This window comes from Marmota marmota, unplaced genomic scaffold (genome assembly GCF_001458135.2).
Source record: "Marmota marmota marmota unplaced genomic scaffold, marMar, whole genome shotgun sequence".
Lineage (NCBI taxonomy): Eukaryota > Metazoa > Chordata > Mammalia > Rodentia > Sciuridae > Marmota > Marmota marmota.
In genome coordinates, this window is record NW_026000037.1 from 11,962,663 (window position 1) to 11,974,237 (window position 11,575).

Sequence of the window (11,575 nt, forward strand, 5' to 3'; positions counted from 1 at the left end):
AAAGAGAGAGAGAGAGAGAGAGAGAGAGAGAGAGAGAGAGAGAGAGAAGTGTCACAGTAGAATGGGTAGACAATAGGGATGGCAGGGGAGGGGAAGGGAGAGGGTATAGGGAGAGGGTATAGGGAGGGCAGCAGAATACAACTGACACTAGGATTGCTGTATATATACACATGGATGTATAACCAATGTGATCCTGCAATCTGTACAGGTGGAAAAATGAGAAGGCATACCCTATTTGAATCAAATGTATGATATGTCAAGATCATTATATTGTCTTGAACAACTAATAAAAAAAGAGTTTGTAAATCAATATTGAATTTTTTTAATATTTAAGGTTTTGCATTCATAAGATAACAATTAATGCCCTACCTTACATTTTAATATCACCGATTCATTTAATATTGAATCAGATATTTTCATACAATAGATCAAAATATTTTATAATATGTATCTAAAGGGGAGGCTTCTAAGTCTCAGCATACTCAAGAAAAAAAGTACTCATTTCAAATGAAAAACAAAAGAGTATAAAAGACTGAATACAAAAAGTATGTTAACAAAAAATAGATACTTTAAAAAAGGAGGCAATTTTTCTAAAATGCTAATTATTTTCCAATTTTTATTTATCATAGTTATTTTTGATTAAATGAATGATCTTAAATCATAGTACTTCATAATCAATATTTAATAGAATCCTATAGATCCACAGCACATTTTACCCAAACAACTAAAGATACATTATTTATAAGCATTTTGAAAATTCAGGTACATTTTAAGATTCTTGAGGAATAAAAATTATGATTTATTTTCTTGCAATTTGATGATCATTAAAATTACCTGTGTCTTAAGTTTGTTTAATGTCTTTTGTTTTATATATGACATGGCTAAAAACAACAGCTGTAACATACAGTTTCAGGATTCCAGGAGCACAGGGTACAGAATAAGAGCATGGCACTATGGACCCATGTTGCAGGAGGGGAGTGTGTACTTGACCCCTGTCCCTGACTACCTGTGTGACTTTCAGAAAGTCACTTTAACTCTGTGTTCCTCCATTTCTTCATTCACATAGTAATAGGACTTGACATATAAGGACAACCCTAAGAAAAATCAAATGAATCAATATATGTAAAGTCCTTAAAATCCTGACCAGAAGAATTTCTGGTTCTTTACATTGGACCCAATTTTAAAGCAGGTAACATGAAAATGGGGCAATTGTATTTTCTGCTCCATGGGACATGGGACTAATTGAATTCACAGTAGTAAAGCCAGTGTAAGTTCATCATGATATACAACCTATTGAATCAAATTGGTAAAAACAACCTTATACACACCCTACCCTAAAGTCTTGTTATCTGAGTTAATATAATTAAGAGAAAGCAACTTGAATTGTATCTTACCTTGGAAGAAGAAATAGAAATGCTGTATAACCCTGTGTTGAGATGACACTAGGAGAAGTGGGAGATGGATATATGTAACTTTGGGGATGGGTAAATAAATATACTTATGAAGAGAACCTGTATGTTTGAAATAGCCTATTTCCTGTGAATTCTATAGCACACTGAGTTCAGGTAGAGAAGCTACGCGCCATTTGAAATGGCATTTTGAAAAAGCACAGTTGAAGAACATTATTATAAAATAACTATATATTTTTCCTTAAAGTAATTTTTAAAGTTTACTTAGTGGGTATTATATTTCTCTTGTTGTTGAATGAAATCTCAAGGGCTTCTCATGGATTTTTATATCAATCTTAAACAAAAAATACAAACAAACAAATAAAAGAGCCCACAGATACAATGGAAATGACTTGCAGCATTATAATGTTAAGAATTCATGTTAAGATATGCAACTCAGGGATGTAGCTCAGGGACAGAACACTTGCCTACCATGCAAAAGGTCCTGGGCTTTATTCCTAGCAACACACACACACTATCAATCAATTAAAGGAAGAAAGAAAGAAAGGCAAAATAATCCAAATTTGACTGAAAACAAACTCTCTTGTCACTCAAATGAAGTATATTTTAGAAAAGAATCTTGCTGCCAGGGAAGGTTGGATTTTCCATATTGGCATTTAGAAAAAAAGCGAAAAGTGAGCCAGTAAGTTTCTTACCTGGCTGTAATACCAGAATCTGATAACATGGCATTAATGTCATTACTCAGTGCACTTGGGAAGAATTTATGTCTAGTGGACACCTTCCTGCTTCACTGACTATTCCACATCACTGGTAATATTTAGCCTAGGTTCCTTGATTTGGATAAATGGATCCATCTTCTTGGCCGCTCATTACTCCAATGATTACTTTAATGATTACTTCAAGGAAGCCCTTCGAATCCCTGTGTTTTTATTTGTTGTCGTGTTACCATTTCTTACCTTTGATTGGTGAGACAGCTTGCCTGAGGTAATCAACCTAGAAAGAGGAAAGGTTGCTGTTGGCCCGCAGTTTGGGAGATTTCAGTCAGGTTTGTTGGCTCTATTGCTTTTGGTCTGTGTGACACAGCACATCATGGTGGGTGTGCATGGAGGAGGGAGACCTTTCATCTCATGGCTGAAATGCCAAAGAATGGAGAAGGAAGGTGCTAGAGTTCACTATTCCCTTTAGACCACGCCCCCGCCCCCATGACCTAAGGTCTCCAATTAGGCCTCAACTCCTAATGTTTCCACCACTTCCAAATAGCAGCACAGTCTGGGAACTAAAAACATCACCACACAAACTGTTAGGGACATTTCACTTCCAAATGGTACCACCTGAAAAGGTTCTCTTTAAAAACAAGAACACAATGGTTTTTTCCCATGTGTTATGACCTATAGCTAGCCCATGGAAGCCTTCCACACCTTTGCTGTGACTGGAAATATAGGTACTTCTTAAACTATATTCCAATTTTTACATCTTTCATTATTTTATTATTTATGACTTAGACACTGCCTCACTTAATTCTATAAACCTTTTTGTTCATGTATTTAGTTAATCAATTGATTTCTTTGAGAGTCTTTCTGTGTGAGGTTATACCATGACAGTAAAGAAAGTATTTTTTCATACCACTGTTCTATCCAAAAATTACTCAAGAATTCTCATCTACCATTATTATTTTGTATTAAAGAAACAATTAAAGATTTTCCTAAAAATGTGAGAATTCACTTTACTTTTTCCATACTTACAAATATCTTTATGGTGACATCAGTTCTATTTATTAAGAAAGAGAATTTCTTAAGGTTCTGAATACCAGGAAGCAGCTATCATTGGGGCTGTGTCAGAAGTGGGCTACCAGATTGTTCATTGTGACTACATTGATTCATATCCATCTTTACACAAAATACTCTAACCCTCATTCTAAACTCTGAAAATTCTTATCCATTAAAATTTTTGAGTCTAATCAATAAAATTAGGATTTATTCATGGGCTTCTTATGTAGAATTCCCCTTGACAAAGGCCTGTGAACCAAAGAGAATATTTTCCAATTTCCCTTTTTATAGGTAGACAATATAAAATAGTGAGACTGTCTTAGGATCCTACTCTTGATGTGCTTTTTCAAAAGAGGGAGTGGGCACAGAAGTCACTGTTTCTTAGTATTTCTGAAATCCAGAAGAAATTTCCTTCTTCAGTACTCTCAGATCCTTATGACCTTATTCTCCATGATTATTGGCCATTTCTTTGGATTTCTAAATTTTTGATTTCACATAGCAGGTGTTTATACCTGAGTCACTTTCTGAATCTGCCTTCTTTCTCCTCGTAAAAGCTTGGATTTCCAAATACTTCTCTTTGGTTACTTTTTCTCCTTTTTAAAAACTTTGTTTCTATACACCAAAATAAGTATTTTTCTTCAAAAAAATCACCTATGTATTTTTATCGCACTATTTTATACTTTTGTAGCAGTTTTGTATGTATTATTAATACAAAGCTATTGCCAGTTTTACTGTTACAGATATTTCTTCCAGTATGAGGGTTCGAAAATGTTATAGGTCTGAATTAGAAAATACATCAATATGCATTTTAATTATTTTGCCTCAATGTGTCATATATCTTGGTTAGTTCTTTTTAAGATCTACTTAAGAATGTTTTAGATACCTTCATTGTATGTTTTTTTTAATTTTTAAAATTTTTGTCCTTTTAGTTTTTATCAAAGAGCAAGTCTATATATATATATTATACAGAATTTCTGATGTTATTTTTCATTTGGGATATAAAATCCCTGAAACACATTAGGGGTCATTTGACTGGCTTTTCAGATATTTATTCCATTTCCATGCAGATCAGTCTGTTCTCAGCAGTGAAAGCAGAGGGTGGGGTCCGAATACCTCTGTCCTCTAGGAACTGCACTACTGAGGCCCTTTCACTTGTCTTCATGGGAGTAGTCTTCTTAAGTCGGCCTCCATAAAGCTTAGGATGACCATGGCAGTAACTCTCAACTCCAGCACCCAGTCCTCCTCCCTTGTCATCCTTCCAGGAACCTGAGGGGTTGCGCTGAAGAGCTGGAGTTATGAGGAATTGGGCTATAGTAGAGATTCATGCTACTGTCCCTTTACCAATCCCTGGAGTCTTTAGACCAGGACACAGCAGCTGTTAGGGTCAGCTGTGTTTCCATATTTATGTGGCCAAAGTTCTTCTCAGCCTGCAGGTATGTGAATGAAAGCAAAGTTCTCCCTCTTCCCTAAGGGTTTGTTTATTTGTTGAATTCTAAACCAGAAAAGTATTTGATGGCACATGTGGAGTTCTGATATACTCTTTTATATTATCTATGTCAAAAAATAAGCTGACATAAAACCATATATGCAGGAAAATAATTCATTAAAATTTTAAAGGAAAATGATCTAAACTCATAAAATAACCTGGCTTTACTTTCCAATAGAATTATCTGCTAAATTGCAGAAACTGTAGTGTGGAGCTAAACTTCCAAGTGGGTGGTGAGATAAAAAAGAAAAGAATAGAATAATTTCTACTAATATAACTCTTATTAATGTTTCAGCCCTACATACTGAGTTGAAAATTTATTCTTTATTATGTAGTGTCTTCTATTCAAAATCATTCAGTGAATCTTTCAGTTATTAATTGCACATGGGATTTGTTTTTGTGCTATGATAGCTCTTCTGGAAATGAAGTTATAACACAGGCTATGTGAAAATTTACAAGGTGCTAATGAGCTTTCTTCAAACACCACAAATTATTTAAGTAACTTAATGCTGTTGTTATTTTTACAGTGTCAGAAGAGTTTTCACACTAATGTGAAGCAGCCACATAATTTATTTCTCTGTTTCCAAACTTCCAAGTATAAATTGAAAACATAAGCATAATGTCAAAGAGAATGACATTAATTTATTTCTTTCAAATGTTTATATGCAAAAAAAGTATTTTTAAAGTATTTAAACCTTAAACTGGGGAAATATAATACATAATGACATGATTGATTTTGATTTTCAGGAATCTAAAACATTATAGCTTTGAGATAGGCGATGTGTAAGGAGATGTTCATATATTTAATTATAATATTTAATTTCTATTGATTTTATGCACTATATTAACATTTCACTCATGTAGATATTTATACTAAAAGCCTCTCTGTGATAGTTTTTCTCGTTGTATCACACCTGAGGGTCAAATAGATTCTTTTCTCATATGGAGATGTAAACATTCTATAACCATCATTTTTCTAGTTTTTATGAACCCTAAAGGTAATTCTAATTTACAGTGACAGGCAGAGATATGGCACCTAGAGAAAGATAAGGAATTTCAAAGGATAAATGGAGTTTGGGTTTGGGAGTTCCTGGGTCTTGCACTAGCTTTAGGCTCTAGGAGATGCATTTGTATAAGTCTAACCCTCACACATGAGATAATGGTGAAGTGCTGGAGAGATAGACCAGACTTTTTACGATCTCATCTAGTGCAAGTTATACTCAATACAATTTTAAAACCTTGACACACTTAAATTCCCACCAAGTGGGGAGGGGACTGGTTAACAGTGATCTTTTTATTAATGACTGAAATTCTAATTTGATTTTCTTCATGTGTGTCAGAATACTTAACCCTTTGGGGAAGAGGAACTGGGTCTGCTAGATTCAGTTTTCAACCCTCTTTTTTAACCCTGGGTTTGGTGCTTACTAACTTTAGGATCTTGATCAATTTGTCCATGATCTGTAAATGCTCATTTCTTCTTCTCTGAGATGGGGATAAAAATAATACAACTCCAATCAGGTATTTCAACATTCAAGGGAGTTAACAAACTTTGAATGCATAGCTGAGTGCAGGACACAGATTACTTTCACTAAATTTGTTTACTTTTCATGTCAAAGGTTCATGGGTGTTTCCTGGATTCCAACTCATGGGACTCTTGTCCTTTGAGACACAGTGTATCTTTCTTTTTCTGTATCCCCAAATCCCTCTCAATGTCACTTGGCTCAGTCCATCCAGCAGGTCTCATGGGTTGGAGTCTCAGGCTGCAGTTTTCCCAGGCTGGGTTTGTATTCTGGTGATGGTATCGTCCTCGGATCTTGTGGCCCTAACCCCCTCCCTGGCTCACAAACCATTGCCAAATGAGGACACAGGGCAATGGCCTAGAATCTACTGGGGGCTTCACTGGACAATGCCCTCACGGGTACTCTGTCCATGTGAAAGGTTACACCTGTACCCCCAGGCTGTGTCAGTGACAGACTCTAAAATCTAAATGGAAACCACTGTGCCCCACAGTTCATGTACTCAGTGTTTATGGAGTCTGTACTTTGCAAAACCTACCAAGGTTTGTAACTTGAGTCTTTTGGGGTGGCATGAGCCCCACCTGAGTTTGCAGAGTTGTGGCTCAAATGGCCAAATGGCCAAATTGCCATAGTGCAGGGAGCAGAGACTTGGAGTGGGAGGCAGGATAGTTAGTGCTAAGTTCCATAAGTGCTTCTTTGGAAGCCTGGCTCTTAAGGTCCTAGTTTGATTCAAAGATCTCAAAACTCCTTCTGGGTTTTTCTCCCGCTGTGTTGATGAACACCATCTCTATCTATACAGTCATTTATAAATGGTCACTTGGCCACACTCTTGGATTATCCTTCCTAAGATGCATTTTTGCTTCTATGGCCAGGCTGTGTACTATCCCCAGATTTTTTAGTCAGTTATCTATATTGTTAAAAACCATGTTGTTAAATCATATCTTTCCTTTCCTATTTACTATGTGGAGTTAAAAGTAACTGCACCACTCCTTCAATATTTTGCTTATGCATTTCTTCCACCAAATATCCTAGTTTGCCACTCTGAAGTTTGCTTGTGTCCTAGGACACAGACAAATTTCTGCCACATCCTTTGAATAGGATCCAGTTTCAAGTTCCTTGTTTCTCTTTTCTGACTGAATCCAAACCAGAACAGCCTTTATCTCAATATCTCTACAAGCTTCTAATCATGAAGCTTGTAGTGTTACAGTGGTCTTCTTTGAAGAATCAGTTCTCCCTACAGCTCTTGTCTTCTGAGCCCCCATCAGAATTGCACTTAATGATCCAATTATGGCAATCTAGTCATTTTGTAGCCTTCTTTTCCAAGTTCTTCCAGCCTCTACACATTACCCAATTCCAAAGCTACTTCCACATTTTTACATATTTTTATAGTAATAGCCTCACTTCTAATTGTCAATTATTGTCTTAATCTACCTTGTGCTGCTATAACAGAATACCTGAGACTGGATGATTTATAATCTTATACTCGTGAAGTATCTAGTGAGCATGTTATTGCTGGAATGTTCCATGGTGGAGGGCAGAGGAGAGAGAGCATATACATGGGAGAAGGAATGGGGACAACATAGTCTTTTATTGGGAACCCACTTCTATAATAACCAGCCAATCATAACTAGCAGACTATTCAGGAGGTCAAAGCAAATGATAATATAAAAAATAGTGACAATTAGTCAAGGTTATGATATGGCTTATATAATTATTTTAGTTCAATCCTTTCAACATCTCTAGATGGAAATGAATAAATCCATGCTCTATGATGGTAAATAACTAAAGTCTTACAACTAGGAAAACATAATTATAAATCTTACCCATGGTTAGTGATTTAAAGTGAGATCTGATCTGCAAAAATCGTTAATGTCAACAAATTTGCTGATTATTAGCCAGAATGAGTGCTAGGTTCTGCTGCAAATTATCATTTAAAGTCATTAACCCACAGCTTTGTTATTTATAGGTAATGCACATACAGACCAGGTTTGTAATGCTGAGCACACCAGTTGGCTTCTGCTTTTAAAGCACATTTGTAGGCATATGTGCCTTGTACATTTCAGTTAGGGTGTTGGACTTGTACCACAGAGTGGTGTGTTGCCCTGATATTCCTGCTCTGCAAACAGATGGTAAATTACTTGCTGATTTTCAATAAAGTGCAAGTTTTTCAGAAACATTTCAAGGACTAAACATGTAGAAATATGAGGCATATATGCAAGCAACTTTATGGAGGGCAGGAAATAAATTTTTGATAATATAGACATAAGTATATGTAGCTCTTGGACTGATAATTTTTTTCCTCTAATGTTTTTACCACTTAAATCATTACTGCTTTTTTCATTTAGGATGGGTTTTAACAAGACAAAATGAAGCTATTGTGCAGGTTTTAATTGACTTACCTAACTGATTACATAAGCTACAACTTGGCAGATATAAAATTCATTTAAATATTCTATTTTATATTTAAAAAGAAACTGTTGCATTTTATTTAAGTGTACATTTTAAAATAAAAATATATGCAACTTTTAAATTTGGAGTTTAGAGTTTAGAAACTTATATTTTGATCTTAACCACAAAAAGTATCTTTGTATAAAAACAACATAAATTTTGTTTTGTTGTTCATACAGTAGGAATAACAAGGAAAGATAAGAAAACTGTTTTGATTTCATGCGATAAGTCAATATTTATATATCCTACAGGCTCTATATTTTTACTTTCAACCATCTTTATTGATCAGAAATGACCTCATAATTTTTATACAGCATAAAATCTACAAAATCATTTAATTGAAATTCTTTCCTTTATAAATTAAAAAATTAAAATCTATAAAATCTTCAAAGAAGTTTTCAAAATGACAAAGGTAATGCAAAAATAAGTCCAAACTTATCCTGATTAATCATGAATGCCTTCCCACCATACACTAAATTGTCCTGATAAAAGGCAGATTAAGTCAACAAAATTCAATATCTAATATTTATGCTATTGTCTTCATAAGGGCAGTAAAACACAATCACAGTTTGTTCTGGGTCTCTGTTTACTAGAGATCATTGTGTGAAATAAATACAAAATAACAACATATAATTCAGGAGATATCACTCAAACATATATAGTACTTAATGTATAATTATGTAGTTCATACATACATGTAATCACAAAAGACACACGTTTATATTTGCCAAGACTGTTCAAATATGCATATAACCGAACAAGAAAATCTATGAGAAGTTTGAAAGAAATTTTACTTTGTACGTAAGACTTAGATATATGTGTAGATAGATAGGTAGATATAGGTATGTGTATATGTGTGTGTATCCATATATAAATAAGTGGTGTTTATTTAAAATCCATTAATGTGGAACTTTCTCAGCTGAAAGACATTTCACTGTGGAAAGAGATAATAGCTCTGCTCAAGATAAAAGTTGAAAGAAAAGTACTCAATATAGTCCTGTCTCTCATTTCAGGTGTTCAGTGATCCTCTTTCTAATTTTAGGTCCTTCTCAAATTCTAGCTTACAATGTTCATGCTCTATTCCTATCTTCCTTTATTACACTATGTAACATCACCATTAATCTTTGAATTGTATTGTAAAATATTTCATAAAAATTTATTGTGAAATATTGTCAATGTATAAAATATAGAAAGAACCTAAAAATTCTCTATTTACATGATTAATGGATAAAATTTAAAACACCAGTGAATTCTTTCTATAAGTCAACAATAAATTTAGTCCTCTTCCACAAAGAAATACTTGAAATTCTGAATTTGTGTTTATTATCTTTTATATATCTTCATATTTTACTATATATATGTATTTATATACACAAAATCTAAATTTTCATAAAAAATACTGTCCGTATAATCATGAATTAACATCAAGAATAAAACTTTAAGTAAAAATAAAACAAGTTAGTTGGTGAAATATCAGGTACCAAGCATTATACAATGTACATAAAATTTTGCTAATTTCTGTGCATAATTGTGAATAATCGTTGTTTAATTTCTTAGCTCTCGTACTTGGTACTACCCAGGGCTTGCTAAAGAATTACAATGGTCACTTAACAAAAACCCTGGCCCCTGCTCATGCTCATAGAATGCAGGCTTCTCAACTTGATCCTATGACTAGTGACCAGGGGTGGTCTTCCTAATTACTATCCTTATTTTGAATACCTCAGAAATCTCCAGTGGTCTGTCCCTATGTCCCCATATCTGAGATTGTCAAGCAGCATCTGAGAGCTGTGTTTGCTGAGATGTGTATTGCTTCTGAGGGCTCAGTTGTTCTTTTGTAGTGTTGATGTCATTCACACCAACTGTCCATTCTCTATTTTTGCAGGTGACACTTTATCACTCTTTGGAAACAATGTGCACAAGTCTTTTAAATTTACCTCTTCCCTTCTCTCTCTTCTGCAGTGCAATATATAGAATAATGACCCATGTTTTCCCTTATCTAAGTCACATTAGCTGGTTATTTTAACTAAAAGTATTTCTCTATTAAACGGACAAGCTAATTCTTTAGCTCAAAATTCTTCATAATGTAGGAGAAACCATTTAAATATGCCTTAATAGAGGTTGCTTCCATTTTCTTTCTCTGCAATCATTGTGCATTCGTGTGTTATAGAAATCCATCTACCATTGTGCACGAGAACAATTCCATTAACTATGTGTTCTAAGCAAAACTAGGAAGCAATAACCCAAAAGAAAAAAAACAATGCCATAAAAAGTTTTATTCTAAGAATCTTAGATTTCCCATTAGAATTAAATGATACAGAAACCAAAGTTACTCCTAACCCTTATGAAAACTTTTCTTCTCTTGTGATAACAGAAACAATCGCATCAGACACATATATTGAGGAAATGTAATAAAGAACAATGAAACTTAATTGAAGTGCTCTTGGCCGTTACAGTCAAGCCTTGGTTGGAATGAAGACTTGCTATTAGGCGTGACTCTTGCTGTTGTTATTTCATGTCAGTTTAATGTAGGTGAATGCACAGATATTCTGCTCTGTTAAATTAGTCAAAGTTATGTCTTGAGACTGCAAATGCAGAGTAAAACTTGTGGGTATTTATTAACTGTATTAAAGATCAAACATACCAGAAAAAAAATGTTCCAGTTTTACTAGAAATGATGGACATATTCTTAACATTTCTTATTACTATGTGCATTTATATTTAAACAAGAAACAAACAGACCAAACAGACTTTATTAATTTATTTTGAAAGATGATATCTTTTGTTAAACATTTTAGCAAGGTAAATGATTACATTTTGTCAATGATCAGTTATTTCACTGGAATAAATTATATTTGCTGTCACTGAAGCTGCATTTGCATTTACAATATTCAAAGGCTTCCCATTCACCCTGAAGCTACACACACACACACACACACACACACACACACA